The sequence below is a fragment of the Schistocerca cancellata genome, chromosome 11 (genome assembly GCF_023864275.1).
Source record: "Schistocerca cancellata isolate TAMUIC-IGC-003103 chromosome 11, iqSchCanc2.1, whole genome shotgun sequence".
In the NCBI taxonomy this organism is placed as follows: domain Eukaryota; kingdom Metazoa; phylum Arthropoda; class Insecta; order Orthoptera; family Acrididae; genus Schistocerca; species Schistocerca cancellata.
In genome coordinates, this window is record NC_064636.1 from 140351306 (window position 1) to 140371005 (window position 19700).

The window sequence follows — 19700 nt, forward strand, 5'->3', positions numbered from 1 at the left end:
TGCTAACAGTCATTGGATGACGACCAACGCGAGCAGCCATGTCGCGATACGATAAACCGCAATCGCGATAGGCTACAATCCGCCCTTTATCAAAGTCGGAAGCGCGAGGATACGCATTTCTCCTCCTTACACGAGGCATCACAACAACGTTTCACCAGGTAACGCCGGTCAACTGCTGTTTGTGTATGAGAAATCGGTTGGGACCTTTCCTTGGGTCAGCACGTTGTAGGTGTCGCTACCGGCGCCAGCCTTGTGTGAATGCTCTGAAAAGCTATCATTTGCATATCACAGCATCTTCCTGTCGGTTAAATTTCGCGTCTGTAGCATGTCATCTTCGTGGTGTAGCAATTTTAATGGCCAGTAGTATATAGCCAACAGAAAAAATTAGACTGCAGGGTATTTGAGTTTTCAGAGCATTAAAATTATTATGAAATATGCTGAGAAATCCTTGGGTAACAGAACAGATATTGAATTTAACTGATGAGAGAAAATATAAAAATGCAATAAATGAAACAGGCAAAAAGGAATAACAACGTCTCAAAAATGAGATCGACAGGAAGTGCAAAATGGCTAACCAGGGACGGCTAGAGGAGAAAGAAGTAAGTATGTAGAGGCATATTTCACTAAGGGTTAAGATACTGCCTACAGGAAAATTAAAGAGATCTTTGGAGGAAAGAGAACCACTTGTAGGAATATCAAGAGCTCAGATCGAAAACCAGTTCTAAACAAAGAAGGGAATGCAGAAAGGTGGCAGGAGTATGTAGAGCGTCTATACAAGGACGACGTACTCGAGAGCAATATTATAGAAATGGAAGAGGACGCAGGTGAAGATGAAATGGGAGATACGATACTGCATGAAGAGTTTGACAGAGCAGTGAAACACCTACTTCGAAACAAGGCCGCGGTAGCAGACAACATTCCATTAGAACTACTGATAACCTTGGGAGAGCCAGATTTAAGAGCAAGATTTAAGAGACGGGCTAAATACCCCCAAGACTTCAAGAAGAATATAATAATTCCAATCCCAAAGAAAGCAGGTGTTGACAGGTGTGAAAATTACGGAATTATTAGCTGAAGTCCGGGCTGCAATATCCTGACACGAATTCTTTACAGACGAAAGGAAAAACTGGTACATGCCGACCTTGGGAAAGACCCGTCCGGATTCCGTAGAAATGCTGGAACACGTGAGGCAATACTGACCCTACGAATTATCTTAGAAGATAGATCAAGGAAAGGCTAACCTACGTTTCTAGCATCTGTAGACTTAGAGAAAGCTTTTGACAATGTTCACTGGCATACTCTCTCACAAATTCTCAATGTGGCGGGAGTCAAATTCAGGGAGCGAAAGGAAATTCACAATTTGTACAGAAACCAGATGGCAGTTGTAAGAGTTGAGCATCATTAAAGGGAAGCAGTGGTTGGGAAAGGAGTGAGACAGGGTAATGTTAATCTGTATACTGAGTTTGCAGAAAAGGAAACAAAAGAAAAATTTGGCGTAGGGATTAAAATCCATGGAGCAAAAATGAAAACTTTGAGGTTCGCCGATGACATTGTAATTCTGTCACAGACAGCAAAGGGCCTGGAAGAGCAGTTGAATGGAATGGACAGTGTCTTGAGAGGAGGATATAAGATGAACATCAACAAAAGCAAAATGAAGATAATGAAATGTAGTCGAATTAAATCAGGTGATGCTGAGGGAATTAGATTAGGAAATGAGACAAAGTAGTAAAAGAGTTTTGCTATCTGGGGAGCAAAATAACTGATGATGGTCGAAGTAGAGAGGATATAAAATGCAGACTGGCAATGGGAAGGAAAGCGTTTCTGAAAAAGAGAAATTCGTTAACATCGAGTATATATGGGTCAGGAAGTCTGTTCTGGAAGTATGTGTACCGAGTTTAGCCATGTATGGAAGTGAAACTGACGATAAATAGTTTTGACAAGAATAGAACAAAAGCTTTCGATATGTAGTGCTACAGTAGAATGGTTAAGAACAGATGGGTAGATCACATAACTAATAAGGAGGTATTGAACAGAATTGGGAAGATGAGGAATTTGTGGCACAACGTGACTAGAAGAAGGGATCGGTTGGTAGGATACGTTCAGAGACATCAATGTATCTGTAATTTAGTATTGGAGGGCGGGGTGGAGGATAAAAATCGTAGTGGGAGACCAAGAGTTGAATACATTAAGCAGATTCAGAAGGATGTAGGTTGCAGTAGGCACTGCGGATGAAGCTTGCACAGGATAGAGTAACTCGGAGAGCTGCATAAAACAAGTCTCTGGACTGAAGAAAACAATAACAACAACGACGACGATACTGGACAATAACATTGATCAATTTTTCAGCATTATTTTGCAGGAAGAATAAAGTCATTAGTGTATTGGCTTTTAGTAGTACTGGAGTCTCGACAGAATTAACTTCTAGACTTAGCCTAATTTCACAATTCAAACACCTGCAACCAATTAAGGGCGCGTGTGTCTTTGTCTATGTATACGACAATCAGATGCGAAATTGCGTTCGGTTACATGTACGTACACAGTCTTGGACATAAAAACTAAGACGAAGTCAGTCTCTCTCACTTAAGGTGACCAATAAAACCGACCGTCCCTAAGAACGCGAAGTTCAGCGATCTGCACAATCTGTTAACACTGTAAGATGCCGAAGTCTCAGGAGGAAGTTTTGTCTGCTTCCGTGATGTGTTGTGCGAGACCGTGGGCTAGGTGTAATCGTCGTGCATTCTGAACTTATAGGCCAGTGTTTGCGTCCATTGTACAATTGGGTCGGAAGTGGAAAAAGATATAACGTCTGCAACAATATTTACTTTTAGTATAATAGATGGGTGAATGCAGAGGAGGCAACTCGAAAGATTTGAACTGTACGTGGAGAGAGTGTTTTTGGGGGAAAATACGCCAGAAAAAAATGGTTCAAATGGCCCTGATCACAATGGGACTTAACTTCTGAGGTCATCAGTCGCCTAGAACTTAGAACTAATGAAACCTAACTAACCTGAGGACATCACACACATCCATGCCCGAGGCAGGATTCGAACCTGCGACCGTAGCGTTCGCTCGGCTCCAGACTGTAGCGCCTAGAACCGCACGGTCACCCCGGCCGGCCAAATACGGCAGAATAATATTTTCTTGTTACAATAAAGATCGTTCTGACATGAATGATTTTCCACTTCAAGCAAGTCTCGAATACTGATGTGACGGATTACTATTTAACCGTCATTCGACGCTTCCATTCAACAGGCAGAGTTCAGCATTCTCGTGTAGGGAGGGGTGCTGCATGCTCTAATTCGAAAAACAACAGAAATCAATACAGTGACTATTATTGCAGTTTTGCTTCAACATCATCAGGTCGTTCAACGAGCATTCCTAAGCAATACTCCTGGTAACGTTAACTTGCTATGAAGGAATGAAGGGCTGAGCCCTACCAAACGGCGTAAACTCGAGCAAAGAGTAGTGTGAACATAATATTTTCCATCTGATAGCTCCAACAGTGTGTTTTGCTCTACGAATTCTTCCCCAAGGGTGTGTCCATCACAGCTGGAATTTGTTGCCGAGAATTGGGACACCTTTCGGTCGCCGTGTAAGAAAGTCGACCAACAAAACTACATCACACTTGCTGCTACATGATAACGCATTCTGTTGATCTGAGGAACAAAACTATCCAGGAGACTGATAGGGAAGTCATCTCTCAGGCGCCTGTCCCTCATAGTATACGCGTAAACTTTTACCGTTCCCGCTCTCGATCGATCGACCGTCAAGGTAATTCATTTCTGGACGAAAATGCTCTTTAAAGTACACTGGTTTAATGACATCGTTAGGACCAGTAGATTTCTGCAGGCGTACAATTTGTAAACTACTTTAACATTGTCAGATTGTTTTAGATATTGTGAAAGAATATACTGTTGCTGATTAATTTCTCTTACCGATTAGTCTTGTGTTCAATAAACGAATGGAAAACGCAATTAAAATACTGACTGTACTAATACAAATTAAGTTGAACTTGCTACCAGAAACATCACGACTGTAGTCTTATCTTTATGAAGCATCAAGTGTCTGTAAGACGATTATGCCTATTTTAACGCGAATTAGTCTGTATTTACTTCATGTCCTGTATCATACTCAAGTATTGTGAGAATGTGGCAGTTCATAGACGAAATTATGTATGCACAACAAAAAATACGTCGGCAGAAAACAAAAGTGGCGTTATGAATTTCTCAGTACCGTTAAGGTTTTCGCTCTGACACTGTGGGGTATGGAAAGTACCAAGACGCATTTTGGTCGAGCGTTGTCTTACGATTGCCTTATTGAGTTTCCGACTGCCTGCTTGCAGCTCCGCCACAAAAGAATTAAAAATGTGGCTTTCAGCGATTGTCGAACGGCTAACGAATGCAGCTTTGCACCTGGCAGGCGCGCTCGCTACCTCAGAGGTGCGGCGTGTGTGCCTTACTTACTGACTGGCCCAGTGGCCGCTGTGACAGGAAATCGCTACGTTAAGAGGCGTGGGTGGGCGTATTTCCCGTGTGGAAAGCATTAACTGATATCCTTATATCACACCTCAACAGAAAATCACTCGCATTATTCAACTGAAACACGACACGAAAACATGGAGTGAATGTAGCAGCATAGTTCTGTGGCGTCAAGGAAGTAACTCGTCGGTCGCAGAGTTGCCAACCATTCTGCGTTGTTGCCAAGTTCCAGGAAGGATACCAGCTGACGTGTTCTGTGAGTGAAGTGACTACAGCTTCGTCTCCAAGTTGTGGGTGGCAAGGGCCGGAATATCCTCATTAGATGTCTTAATCGCATTTCTGAAGCTAGGTTTAGGATCTGAAGTGTAATTACTTGCAATACATCGATGCACCGAGTGCGAACGAAACGTCGTACATTAATAACTGCGACAATTATTTGTGTTTTACTGCCTTAATCGGACCAAAACCTTGAACCCGTGTTCACCACACGCTATTCACAACTTTGGAGCTTCTCCAGCGGTTCGGTTGGCAACGTATCTTCGCTGTACTACACTGTTACCGAGGTGACTGTCTCTGACGAAGCCGCCGTAAGGCAGGCGTGACGTGGCTTCTGTGTCGCCAGCTCTCCTTGCACGGATATTCTGCCGTTGCTCGAAACGTGAAGACTCGAGGTGAATTCGAATATTCCGAACGGCGAAAATCTGATTTTTCTATTCTTGCAGCGCTTACATTCAAAAAATAGTTACAGTAAGCATCAGAAAAGCGTCTGTGAACCAGTCATAATTAGTGCGATCTGCAAACTCCATCTGGCATCTGATAATTGTGGAAAACTAATTTTTTTCATTTGCACAGCACTGCAGCATGAACTCGAGGGTTTCGTTGGATTCCTGTACTTAATTTCGTTGTCATCGTTTTCAATGACAGTAGAGGAGGAAAAAGACCATCTGAGTTGAAGTATACTTTTCCAGTGGGATTTGAATCTTTGGCTAAAGTTGGAATAGCACATTCAGTGGGTTATCAAGATTGTGAGCATTCACACATTGCTGCAGTATAGTTCATTACCTCAATTTTTACCACAGTTTAATAGATCTGGAATATTCTAGAGTTTCATACACCATCGAGTATGGTTTGTATGCTGTGCAAAATTCATCAAAGAGAGTGTCTTATGAAGCAGAGTGTACCTATAGCAACAAACGCAACCAACAGTAAGTGAAAAAACGATAAAATTTCACATATAAAAAATTATTTTGTTATGTTTTTGAACTTCCACTGCTACAAGTGTGAATCCTGAATCCTTCCTGGCGATGCTGAGAAAGTTTGATAAATTTGTAAAAGTAAAGGCAGTGGAAATTAAAATGTCCTGCGGTGTCTCTCGTACTCCAAATCGGCCCGTTTGTCGTTCTGCCCCCCCCCCCCCCCTTAAACAGTCACAATTTTATTCAATCAAACAATGGAAAGTGCAAGATCGAATGTAACAATATTAAGAGAGGCAAAGTAGCTACTCAGCATATAGCTGAGACGCAGACAGGCACAACAAAAAGATTTCCACACTTAAAGCTTTCGGCGAATTGCAGTGTGGTTTCAGTTGCCTGAGACTGCAGTCTTGTGTGTGTGTGTGTGTGTGTGTGTGTGTGTGTGTGTGGCTCTGGCTCCGAGCAGTATTGGACTCAACTGCTGTGGTCATAAGACCCCTAGAACTTAGAACTACTTAAACCTAACTAACCTAAGGACATCACACACATCCATGCCCGAGGCAGGATTCGAACCTGCGACCGTAGTGGTCGTGCGGTTCCAGACTGTGGCGCCTTTAACCGCTCGGCCACTCGGGCCGGCCTGTGTGTGTGTGTGTGTGTGTGTGTGTGTGTGTGTGTTTAGAGAATGGCCATTGGCCGAAAGCTTTAACTGTGAAAATAATCCTTTTATTGTTCCTATCTGTGACTCAGCATCTCCACTGTATGGTGAGTAGTTACTTTCCTCCTCGTAATATTGTTATTGTTTCACTATCACTGAGGACGAACACGATTTAACGATTAACTTTGATTCCGATAAGGTGTGCTAAACCTAGTAGCACACAATTAGTACTGAGCCAGACTGCGCTCTACAAATAAAAGGGTCTGCTCCCGGCCACTTGGCGGTGTGTGGTGGAGGGTACTCGGGCCAGCGAGGCCCCCCCTCCACCAGTCCAGCTGCATTGCGTCAGATGCAGTTTTCTTTTCTTTTCCATCCTCAGTGCTGATGGCGGCTCTCGGGCGCACTGACAGCTTAATGCTCTCTTCACACCTTACACTTTCCTATGTAATTCAGTTTAGACTATGTATGACACACTGGGCTTCCTTATAATTATTTTCTAATTACTATTGTGCACTTATTAATTTCAGAAATGGGAATCTGGTTGTATTCTGCAATCTGTACAGCAGTTCCCTCCGATTTCGCGTAGTTTCTCATTACATGTACCATTTGTTGCACTTCTATTTGTGATTGCCGCTCGTACTCACTAATATACTCATCAGTAATTCTATAGTTTCGGTTCTCACACTTGCCAGTTATGACGACGTGCAGTTTGTCTGATCACGACACTTCTGACCTCTTCAAAACGGGGCCATTGTCAGTAATTTTTGTCTCGCTTAAGTGTCGGTAAATGTGATGTCAGAGACTGCCATGTCTGCAAAGCAGTGGCTTACCGTCAACAACGGGTAAGTCTTCTGTAGCAGTATGTGGCCAAACGAAATAAAATGTGCCATACCTGTCTGTCAAACATAATTAGTATGTCTCCACAAATGTTATCATTCTGACATGATTCAGTCCTCTGGCGCAAACTAGTAACAAATCACCTCGACTCTCGCAGTTATTGCAGTGGAAATGACAGAATTTAAATCTATATTCTACCGTCGTTATAGGCTGCATGTAAAAATTTACGCCGCCCTTTAATCTCGTCTACTGAACCTCGAGTAAAGAAGTTGGCCAGTGGCTGCGTCAGACCCGGTAAGATTCACTCTTTCTTGAGACACGACTGCAACAACTTTTCTGCACAACAAGCCGCACACGACTCGACGCGTCTGCAAGAGATCTCTGATGCTTTGCTCTCTCAGCACATCATATGCTCTCTCATCACGCAAATTTTTAACACGAGAACAGCCAAACGAAGCGCTGCAGCGTGGAACAGAACAAGAAAAGTGTGGCGTGTGACTGCTTCCGTTTCATCAGCAAATCTCAAAAGAGGAGACGTGACGTCACACAACGATACTAAAGAATGCGAAAGGTTTTATTTTACGAGGCACGGACGTTCGCCAACTTCTAACCAAATCGTCGCCTCAGTCTAACCAAGATATTGGGGAACGCAACAGATTTCTCGTCCACCACAGCCCCGATTCCAGGAAATTGTAAAAATACTGAAACACACGCAAGCACGTCGGCATGGCGCCACGAGTCGGTCACAGGAACAACTTTCGACGTCTCATTACTTTACAAGTGAGCTGACGTGTGTAATATCTGACGTCAAACGCGCAAGCGAGAGAAAGATTCAGAACGGTTTGGAACTATTCCTGACGTGCCTTCGAAGCCTCCAAGTGCTATGGCCATGAAACGCTGTGTGAGTACGGTCTGGTTAATTTGCGCTCCGTTTTAAGCAAAAACTGGTTTTCCGCGCGTGTAAATGTTTATGACGTCATATCTCCCGACGCGTTTGGCGTACAATGATATAATTTGGCCGATACTTTCAATGGTGTCTGTGGGTACTAACTGCAAACTGTGTTGCCAATAGCGTCGGTACTAATGAAGCAGTAAAACGCCATGACTGATGCCAAGGTTGAAGGCATGAGCAGTGAAAGTGTCGTAAAATTTTTTGGCTGTGAGGTCCGCCAGTTAAGCAAAACACCGTTTTTCTCAGTACCCAAACATGTTTCGGCATCACTGGGCCATCATCAGTGGGTTTTCGTTTTTATTTATTCTGCTACGTGAACATTTTTGTTTAATGATTATAAAATTGTGTGCGTTTTTAGTCCAAACAACAGATCATTTCTTTTTGTAGATACCTTTACGTTTGGTGTGCACGAACTGTCTGGATCACATTTGTGTTAATTACTACTGGTAGCTTGTCATCTGCAACCAAACGATGTTGATGAGAAAGTTTTTTGCTGTAATGCAAGTCAAAGTTGACAATAAAACTTGTCGCAAAAACAGAAGCAATTAATATACAGTCGCTTCCTGCAAGAAGTCCTAACACACTGCGAAGCGGCTTCATTCTTGCACGTTCAACAGCCATTGAGAAGCATTCGTACATAGAAGCCGAGATTTGAGTTCTCTGTAATTTCATACCCGTTTCATGACAAACGTTACATTTAACGGTACGAACATTGTCCAGTTTATCTTGAATTGATTTAACAACTGAAAGCTGAATGTGAAACACACAAATACAGTGCTTTACTCGGCAGTTCCTCATTGAACACACAGAAAACATGTTATTTACCGCGTGAGTTTCCTCCTGCGTGTCTTCACAGAAGGGAACGTCTAGAGTGGAGCCGTCAACACGCCACCTAGACGTAGAACAGTGGGCCAATGTTCTTTTCACACACGAGTCCCGATTTGGTGGAGAGAGATTCTCGGCGGATTCGCATGTGGGGGGCGCGTGGGACACGGTGCTGGGGCCCAAACCTTGCGGAGAGAGATCCCTGGTGGTGTGGGCAGGGACTGTGTCGACCATTCCAGCACCTCTTCAGGAACTCGTACGCGTGAACCAGCGCGGCTCAACTGCTGTGAGGAGAGCTCGGAATCTCAGGCGCGGCTGCTGCGAGCTGCGGTGTGCCCAGACTGTCTCGATGAGCGGTGATGGCCGACCTCTCTGAGCACACGCGGTTGGTGTTCCTCACGGAAACTGAAGATGCTGCACGCGTGCCGCGGCCAGTTCGCTCTCCCGACTCGAGTCTGGGACGCAGTAAGGAGACAGGCTGCGTCCACTGGCCGCTCTGGGAGACTCGGGAGCAGCTCTGCAGGCAGAAAGGGCGTTGTCGCCTCAACACGAGATTGGTGACGTCATTCACAGAGGTCCGTCGTTGTGAGGCCCGTATTTGTGCCACAGGAGGTCACACGCCCTACCGAGCACGCTAACCAGTTGTCAGAATGTGAGCAAATCCGTCAAGTTGGAAAAAACGAAAATCATTTCTCTCTACTACGCATGTTGCAGTTGACTACGTCCTGCGTTCTTTGCACTGTTTCCATTTTACTGTCTTTTTTCACAGCTTTGTGGCAAAATAAACGCAACCTTGAAAAATTTCCGTTCCTTGCTTTGATTTTGGACACTAGTGAAGATGTTGAATAACGTTTACAATGATCCCTCTTACTTGTGACACATACAACGAGGTAGAGGCGATGGACATTACAGTTGTGGCGCAGGACTGCCAAACATGCACTCTCACATGGAAACAGTGGGTTCTGCTTCAAGTATACCTGTTCTTTAAACAAAATTTCACCCAGCAAACAAGCGTAAGTTTGCACGAAGCAATAAAAGATACTGTAAATCGGAATGGTCTGTGGCTTATCCGTGGCTACATTACAAAGAAAATAGTGGCAGTGGTATCTGCTATGACTGCATTCGGTCCATCCACTTAGTCAACAATAGAAGACCAAAGAAAGGGAGAGCTTTTCTTAAAAACTTCTTAGTCTTCTGTAACTGGAAAAAACCGGAGAAAAATTCGAGATACACGAAAAGAGTCTTTTCCACCGAGGGTCTCGAGCAATTACTCGGCAACATGAAAACAGGACACCTGTTACTGGTCGTGTCAGATGTCTGCTGACCGATCAGGATGAAGCTAGAACCGCTCTGCTAGTAATTATCAGCTCACTCAGGTTCCTGGGTCGAATGGGAAACACACAGAGGTGTTGAAACAGTCTCTGGGAAACTTCACGACATTTCTTGATAAGAAGAACGATGTGCCAGAACTGAAGATATTTCTGAAAACGTCATAACCCTTGGTTGCCGCCGGCGGTACAAAACGAAGTAGTGGAAATTATGGCTCACACGATCCAGCGAGGAAATGTGCAGCAAATAAAAAATTCGCCTTTTTGCAGAATTAGAACAGATTCAACGACGAACTTGGCTGGCACTCTTCGTGTACATAGTGTTGACCCTGAGACGCTTGAAATAAAAACTTTTTCTGGGGTTATGCAGTCCGTCGGACTCCAAGGCAAAAACGCTGATAACTACGATTGCAGACATCCTTCTAGGGCTGTCACTAAAATTGAGTTTTTGCGCGCCCACTGCTTCGATTGTGCAGCTAATATATCTGGGCGGAACAAGGGGTGAAGAAAACCCTTCAAGACCGGCCAAAGCGTTGTTACATCCACTGCAGCATTCATTGTTTGAAGAAGTTGTCGTCCATTGTGTCATGTACCGGTAACTGTGAAAGACGCCTCAAATACAATTCTAAAATCAGCAAAGCCGAAAGACGTGTATGCACATGTTGTCAACGTCTGATTCCCATGTGTCCCACCCAATGGGCTGTAAGAGTCAAATTTTTCACATATTTGAGGGAAAACTATCAGCGAGTCCAGACGACAGTGACCGAAATATTGAATGTACCGAGCTCACTTAAGAGACAAAAGATCAGTCCTGCGGGGCTATGCGAAGCGGCCCGAAGAGTTTGAAACTATTTTTTATATACGCAATGATCAAAAGCATCCGGACACACCCAAAACGTACGTTGTTCATGTTAGGCGCACTGTGCTGCCACCTACCGCCAGGTACGCCGTATCAGCGACCTCAGTCGTCACCAGACATCGTGAGAGCAGAATGCGCGCTCCGAGGAACTCACCGACTTCGAACGTGGTCAGGGGATTGGTTACCACTTGTCTCATACGTCTGCACGCGAGATTTCTACACTCCCTAGGTCCACTGTTTCCGGTGCGATAGTGAAGTGGAAACGTGAAGGGACAGACAGCACAAAAGCGTACAGGCCGACCTCTTCTGTCGACTGACAGACCGCCGACAGTTGTAGAGGGTCATAATGTGTAACAGGCAGACATCTATCAGACCATCACAAAGGAATTCCGAACTGCACCAGGATCCACTGCAAGTACTATGACAGGCGGGAGGTGAGAAAACTAGGATTTCACGGTCGAGCTGCTGCTCATAGGCCACGCATGACACCGGTAAATGCTAAACGACGCCTCGCTTGGTGTTACGGAGTGTAAACATTGGACGATTTAACAGGGGTAAAACGTTGTGCGGAGTGACGTATCACGGTACACAATGAGGCGTTCCGATAGCAGGGTGTGGGTATGGTGAATGCCCGGTGAACGTCATCTGCCAGCGTGTGTAGTGCCGACAGTGAAATTCGGAGGCGGTGGTGTTGTTGTGTGGTCGTGTATCTCATGGAGGGGGTTCGCACCCCTTGTTTTGCGTGGCACTATCACAGAACACCCTTACATTGTCTTTTGAGCACCTTCTTGCCTCCCACTATTGAAGGGCAATTCGGGGATGGCGATTGCATCTTTCAACACGATCGAACACGACCGGTGGCGGAGTGGTTACACGACAATAACATCCCTGTTATGGACTGGCCTGCACAGAGTCCTGACCTGAATCCTACAGAACACCTCTGGGACGTTTTGGAACACCGACTTCGTGCCAGGCCTCACCGACCCACATCGATACACCTCTTCAGTGCAGCACTCCGTGAAGAATGGGCAACCATTCCCCAAAAAACCTTCTAGCACCTGACTGAACTTATGGCTACGGGAGTGGAAGCTGTCATCAAGGCTAAGGGTGAGCCAACACTACACTGAATTCCAGCATTACCGATGGAGGACCCCACGAACTTTAAAGTCCTTTTCAGGCAGGTGTCAAGGTATTTTTAATCACGCTGTGTAACAGTAGCAACTGAAGCGTCTGGATTGTGTGAGAACTGGCCAGATCCCCACGGAATACAAATTTTAATGCAGCCAGAGTGAAACATTTTGTCGAGGTTCTGAAACTGGCTCCTGCAAGTCCAACTACAGAACCATATGACATGCTGTTAGAGAAATCCAAAAATTATTCTAAAGACCAAAATATGAAACACACAAATATCTCTCTCGTCCGGCCGTGGTGGCCAAGCGGTTAAAGGCGCTACAGTCTGGAACCGCGCGGCCGCTACGGTCGCAGGTTCGAATCCTGCCTCGGGCATGGATTTGTGTGACGTCCTTAGGTTAGTTAGGTTTAAGTAGTTCTAAGTTCTAAGGGACTGATGACCTTAGAAGTTAAGTCCCATAGTGCTCAGAGCCATCACACAAATATCTCGCAGGCAAGAAAAATTCCGGCGAAATTGCAACACACAGAAACACCATCTATTCCCAAAAAATTGTCTTCAGAACGAAATTTTAGAAAGGATTCGTTCGAAATTCTTGATCTCATTCTGAAAAAATTATCGAGGGGCAACCAAGAGGATTTAGAGAGACTATCCCATCTTGAAGCGATGGTTATTAAGTTCTCCCAAAGATGTGCAGTCCACTATATACACGACGTTTGGGAATATTGCTTTGAGTAAATTCAACAGACTTCAAACTGGACGGGCTTTCTGCACAGCTCGAAATGAGGCGAACCATTGCGACTGGTATACAACCATGTAATGTACCCTCTATTGGAAGAAAACTTATCGCTGAACCTGTTAGGGTTAAACAACTCCTCCAGGAAGTTATTTGCCTCATCATTCTGGTTCTGACAGTTCCAGAACCGTCACCATCATCAGAGGTCATACAGCGCTTTGATACGATTTAAAACTTGCTTCAGATCAGCGATGACTCACCCCTTTACTCGTCTTCCATATTCATCAAGACACGACTGGAAAAATTAATCTTGTCGATGTCATGAAAAAATTTGTTTCCCGAACCGTAGAAAGGAAAGCTACGAGGGTTGCCCAGTAAATAATGCCCCATATTTTTTTTCTCCAGAAGTATTTATTCCACAACAATCAAATTTACATATGTGAAAGACTGATGTTTTGTCTACTTGCTTTATTTTTCCACATAATCTCCTTCAAGTTCGACGGCCTTTTTCCAGCGAGACACAAGAGCGTGTATTCCCTGCCGGTAAAAATCTGTACTCTGCCTACGGAGCCAGGTTGTCACTTCGTGAATCACTTCTTCGTCATCGGCAAAACGTCTTCCACGAATGAAATTCTTCATTGGCCCAAACAAGTGAAAGTCTGAAGGAGCCAAATCGGGGCTGTAGGGTGGATGGGGTAACACTATCCAACCCAGTTTCGCGATGTGTTCACAAGTCCTCAAACTTGTGTGAGGACGAGCGTTATCATGCACACACTTTTGAGTATCCAAGCTGATTGATAATCACATCCACACTTCCTTTGCTTACTGACAACTCCAGTGCCAATTGTCGAGTCGTAATGCGTCGATCCCGTCGAATGAGAACATCAGCCCGCTGCAACATGTCAGGCGTGACAGCCGTGGGAGGCCTTCCCGACCGCGGCAAATCTCGGAGCTCCGCAGCACCGCCCTCTGGTGCTTTCACCCTCTGTGCCCAGCGACCAACAGTATTCCTATCGACTGCAGATGTTCCGTAGACTTTGCACAAGCGTTTATGAATATTGCCCACGGTTTCTTCCTCTGCTACGAGAAATTCAATCACTGCACGTTGTTTATGACGGATGTCACCTGCAGACGCCATTTTAGAACATTCCTACACCACCGCTCTCTGTCGGAGGAAATTGAAACTTTGCGTACACACGCGGGAAACTTCAAATAACTCGCACCTAAAGTGTCACATTTCTAATATTTTTTATTTCGGAGAAAAAAAATATGGGGCATTATTTACTGGGCAACCCTCGTACATTTGGAAATTGTACCTAAATATTTGTAGTCTAAATAAAAACAAAACAAATGCCCTCATTTCAAATTACGTTTTTCTTTTTCTATTATGATGTGATGCACAGTATCTCTAAAATAGTAACACTAATCAAAGATTTCTCTACACGATTGTTATCCACGTCTATAATATAATAAATAGGTATTCCTTTTCGTAAAAGGTCTTAAAACGAATTTGGACCAATGTCTTTCCAGATAAACGCCTTATAAAAATTAATGCAACGAGACAATTTTACAGAGGACTAACCTTAAAATCTCGTCCATATTATTATTATTATTATTATTATTAACGAGTTGTTTCTGTAGACGAGCGCTGCGTAGCTAACACCTTCCCACATGGTCGGTATCTATGTATTCTTTACGGTTTGGCTGAAAGACGAAATCAGCAAATGGGGTTTACTTGATCTCCCCCCCCCCCCCCCACCCTGCCAAAGAATTTGTTGGTACGCCACTAAGTGAGTGGTTCTATTAAACAGCCTTGACGCCACATCAAGTCTTCTCTTCCGCGGTTTCCTTTATTTATTTATTTATTTTTGTCTTCACAATACAGCGGACCACGCGAGCAGAACCGTTGTTCCAGCTCCACGTAGTTAGGCTCGTACCGCGTGCCTGGAGTGCATGGAAGCGAAGGTGGTTTTCGTTTTCCAGTATCTATGTCCATTAAAATGTACCACGAACTTAATTTCGTAGAGTAGAATTCAATAAGCAATGACTCCGAAACAAGCTACCTAAACTTCGCGAAAACTGAATATAATCTGGCTTCTGTTCCGACTGCTGTTTTCGGCCAATCACAGCACAGGACGACTGTTGCCATGAGAAGAGGCACTGACGTCGCACTATTTGTTAATGACGGGAAAATTCTCCGTACAGCTTCCTGTGCGTTATGTGGGTAACAATGAAATTTCCATCCCGACGACAAATTTATTACCGTCTATTCATTTACATGCTGATCAGTGAACGTTCTCATCTAAATTCTGGCCTCCATATAACACTACACATTTGCAGCCGAAGATCCTACGGTCAGAAACATCTAAGGAACGACTCGTAAAGATATTGTTCTCCGGCTTAGACCGAAAACACATTAAACTGCACATTATTATCGATGCACGAATTTCGTGAAATATTCAAAAATATGGTACCTGTTAATACTACTAGCCATCTCGTTTGACTGATGACCAAAACGCCAGATAAACCACTCCTAAAATGCAGTATGCGTGAAATATCTGTAGCAACAAAAAGTAATTTATTCCCCCTAATAAGACATTCATATGCTTCGCATAGTAATGAACTCCCCTTTCAGTCTAAGCTACAGAAACATATGAGCACAACGTGCCAAGCAACAGTCTAGGAGGAAAATAAATGTGTTCTGTCTGTGGAGGACGTCCCGTGAAATTACGACACAGGTCAAAGTAAATATCTGACATCGGCAGGGCACTCATGGGACAATTCCTTTATCGTTCTAACATATGCTGAAGTTACCTTGCATTTTAGGTTTTAATTTGGAAGGTATGATACACAGGGTGAGTCAGGAGGAAAGGTACGTGTTTTGACGGGTGATGGCATTAGTGATTCTGAACAAAAAACTTTATGTGGATATATGGCCTATTCCTAATGGTTTCCGAGATAGAACACTTTTAATGTACATTTCTATTTACGTTGTGTATTATATTCTTTTTACAACGTACCACAGGAACAGAGATGAAGTTGGACGAGCAGTTTGGTACAGGACGCTTTCGGTCTATCAAGTAGGAAAACTGCCTCAAACTGGCCTACAAAAAGCTACAGCGCACGCGCGAGATTTTCAATATTCTCGTGATGTCTCCGCGCAAACTGTAAAGTCCTAGACCAAAAATAAATAGGACGTTTTTTGTAGCAAATTTAATTTAGTTTAATTGTGTACTAAGACACATTTTCATTGGAGTGTGCGGTTTTCGAGAAAAACGTAGAGAAGTAATATTAAACGTATCTCCGAAACCATTCGCAATGTGGCACATGTCCACATGAAGTTATTTGTTCAGTATCACTTATACTACCGCATCTGAAAGCATGTACCTTTCCTCCTCACTCGCCCTGTATGTGGCAAAGTGCCTTAATTACAGTGCAAATGTGGACATCAGGCGCTGCTGCATAGCAATGCGTTGCCCATTCACATCCAATGGATTACCCGTCTCCAACAATACCGTCTTATTCCAACCTAACCTAGACCACCTCCTGTGCTACAGACCTGTCTATCAGCGTAACCAGGGACGTAGAGAGGAGGTTATATCACTCCTTGATCCTGAACGTTTGTCTACTGTTCCCATTCCTACTTTTTCGTTTACTTCAACAAAAAACGTTAAAATTACTCTTTGCGTATCAGTGATATAAACCGTACTGCTTGCTCTACGTAATAGCAATACACTTGATATTGTAGGCAACTACAGCTATAAGAATGTATTTTCGTTAAAACCGCAGCAGCAGTTGATTAATCCTTTATTTAATCTAATGAAGTGTTACTCAACAACTCCTGTGGCTTTGTTTAACAAGAATATATATGTGAATCCTCAGTTTCTACCAAGCGACAATTGTGTCGTAAAGACATTTAAAAAATTTGGAACGAGAAATGTATCTCGCGACGAAGTAAATGTACAGGAACCTCGTGTATCATCGAGCGCAAAGACGGCGTAAAATTTTATAGTAAATATTACATTTAATCTTCGTATCAAGGAGTAAACTCCTTAAATGTAAACTTCTATGCAATTAATACGGTAGAATAACGATCCTTGATTATTGTTGAAATAGGTAGAAGACATACTGTACCACGTAAGTTAGATGTAGTTAATATTGTACGTTGAAGTTTAAATGTGCGTTATTTCGATGTACAGTGAGCCCTCATGTTCCTTGCATCCAATTAATTTTTCTTAAGACGTTTACAGCTCCACAATTTTAGCGGCCTCTGCTTCAACAGACGCATTTCAGAAAATACATTGAGGGCGATCGGTTTTAGAAAAAAAGTTTTAATATTGGTGCTAAATGTGCGGTATTTTTTCCACTCATTCAAATACTTTGTTAGAAAAAGGAGTGCTGTTTGATAAGTATAAGCCACAGTCAGTCTGAAGATACACGATTATTAGCCTACGTGAATGCAGTACTAAACCCATAACGGCGAACATTTGGAGGTGAACGTAAGAATTCATTGATTTCTGCATGTACACAAATACGCTAAAGACGAAATGTAGCACAACCTGATCTGACTACCCAACAGGCGGAATTGTCGCCGAAAACATTACTCCACAAAAGTAAAAATATCAACTTGCTGTTTGCGAATACAGGACAGGGAGAAACAAGCTATTAGAATCGTTGGACTAAATAATTGTCAGGCTCAAGTGCTGTATTCGGCTGCTTTCGTAAAGCTGAGGGCTTCCGAAATATCCGATTCAGTGCCGCACGACGGCATTGTCAAAAGGCGTCTCACATGGTTTGATGTCTCGCGACTAATATAGTATCATACTGTCCCATGTTCTATAATATAGTATCATACTGTCCCATGTTCTACGCAGCGAGCAAACAGAACGTAGTTCTTTAATTCAAGAGTGGATTAAGTTCTGTCCTAGCATCGCACCTGCTGAAGATAGAAGGAAAACCTTTTATTTCACGACAAAATCTGTGTCCCACCATTCCGTTATATTATTCCCCACCTACAAGCGTGGCAGTTGTTTTATGCATCAGACGTAACGAGTACAAACCAATATTTCGAGAAAACAATTCAACAAAATGGCGCGATAACGAAAAAAAAAATCTAGTCCGTCACTGCTTTTCATTCATTCCTACAGTCAGTAAAACAGCAGATTTAACTGGAATTTCGATAGCGCTTTAAAATAACAAGATTTTTAATACGAAATTCGCTAGTATTTTGAGAGCATAGTAACCTTCATAGTTTGCTTTATACGCAATGGCCTCGACGGAGAACACTGAGAGCGCACAACTACCACAGCTTTGCAAAAACAAAAAAGAAAATAATCCAACATAGCTGGAACGAATGGAAATGGTCACCTTTACCTTATTAACGATATCCGTGCGGTAGAAGTTATCAACTCGGAAGCTGCAGCACAAAATGCGGAGTCGCGCCTTCACACTGGAAACAGCTCGCTACAAATGCGACAGACAACAGAAGGCGGAGGGACTGCCACGCTGCCAGTGCTGCCAACTGCTGAGATGGCGGCAGGTACCAACTGCAGTCAGCCTCTCACAGGTCTGTGGGCTGCTCACGCAGTGCTGGCTCTGGAATTTCTGTAACAATGAGACGTTAAAAAGAATAAACAGAGTAATACGTCTCCATTGTGTCACACAACTATGAAGTACATTTGAATGGCGATAGGACTTCTGATAGCTTTTTGTATAAAATGATAAATATAGAACAGAGAAGAAATGTGAAGTGTAAAAATATTTTTTGTCTGTCATCCCGTTCTGGGAAACGAACGATATGTTAATATTCACTTTAACCGCTCCAAAGAAAATATAAAACCTACTTTTAACAGTCCTACACACAGCTAATAAACACACTCTTCATAAACCCATGTGCCAGCACTCCTTCTGGTTCGTCCTGTAAACAGTATCAAATCGGTTCTGGAAATGCGGTTATCGATGCCGAATTCCCTACTGTGTTTTTAAAGTAAAAATCAATACGACGGCATTCCACCATTTTACCGTTTTAAGCACGTTCATTTTATCAGAGATTAAGTATGTAACTCCTGATAATGCGGTCAGCACCTTTGTCCCGTCACGTCTGGCATGTGTAACGGTGCTGGATGACAAAACCTCGCTCAACCAGCACTGTTCATGTTATATAAGCTGCAGGCACGTCACTGAATGACTTACAAACGTACTGACATTGTTTTGAAGTCCATCGCATTTAACTGAACTAGCAGATCTTAGTAATGAAGAAGACGAATTTATTTTTCCGTCAATTCTCCTTGCCCTGCAGCCCACAGAGCTTTGTCGCTGCCTCAAGCGACTGACTGTTGCTGCTAGCACTCCGGAATGTCGGCAGTTTAACTTCCTCGGGAACAACGGCCGTTTTACGAAGTAAATGAACACGGGAAAAAATGTTAATATATGTACAAACAGCATTGAGACTTTACATATACCATGGTAATAAGCAAGTATAGTTGTAAACGATAAATTACGTCGGTGGGGCACACAAAATTATGATTAGGCTGCGTAAGGTCACATTTAGAGGTATGGCTCCACAGACAAATTCGCAAAAGTTATCTTTCTTCCCAAATGAGATTACGAACGATATGTTAACATTCACTTTAACTGCTCCACTGAATGACTTTACTGAAAAACGACACTGACTTCCACTAACCACTTGTGGCGTCATGTTTGCAT

The 19700-nt window shown here is 43.4% G+C and overlaps 1 non-coding gene across 1 annotated transcript; it reads right to left on the minus strand.

Moving 5' to 3' along the window:
* Window positions 1-6223: 6223 nt before the first annotated feature.
* On the minus strand, window positions 6224-6307 carry Trnas-gga (transfer RNA serine (anticodon GGA)). The gene is given in 2 exon segments: window positions 6224-6258; window positions 6268-6307. It is a non-coding gene; the product is annotated as a tRNA-Ser (tRNA).
* Window positions 6308-19700: the final 13393 nt, after the last annotated feature.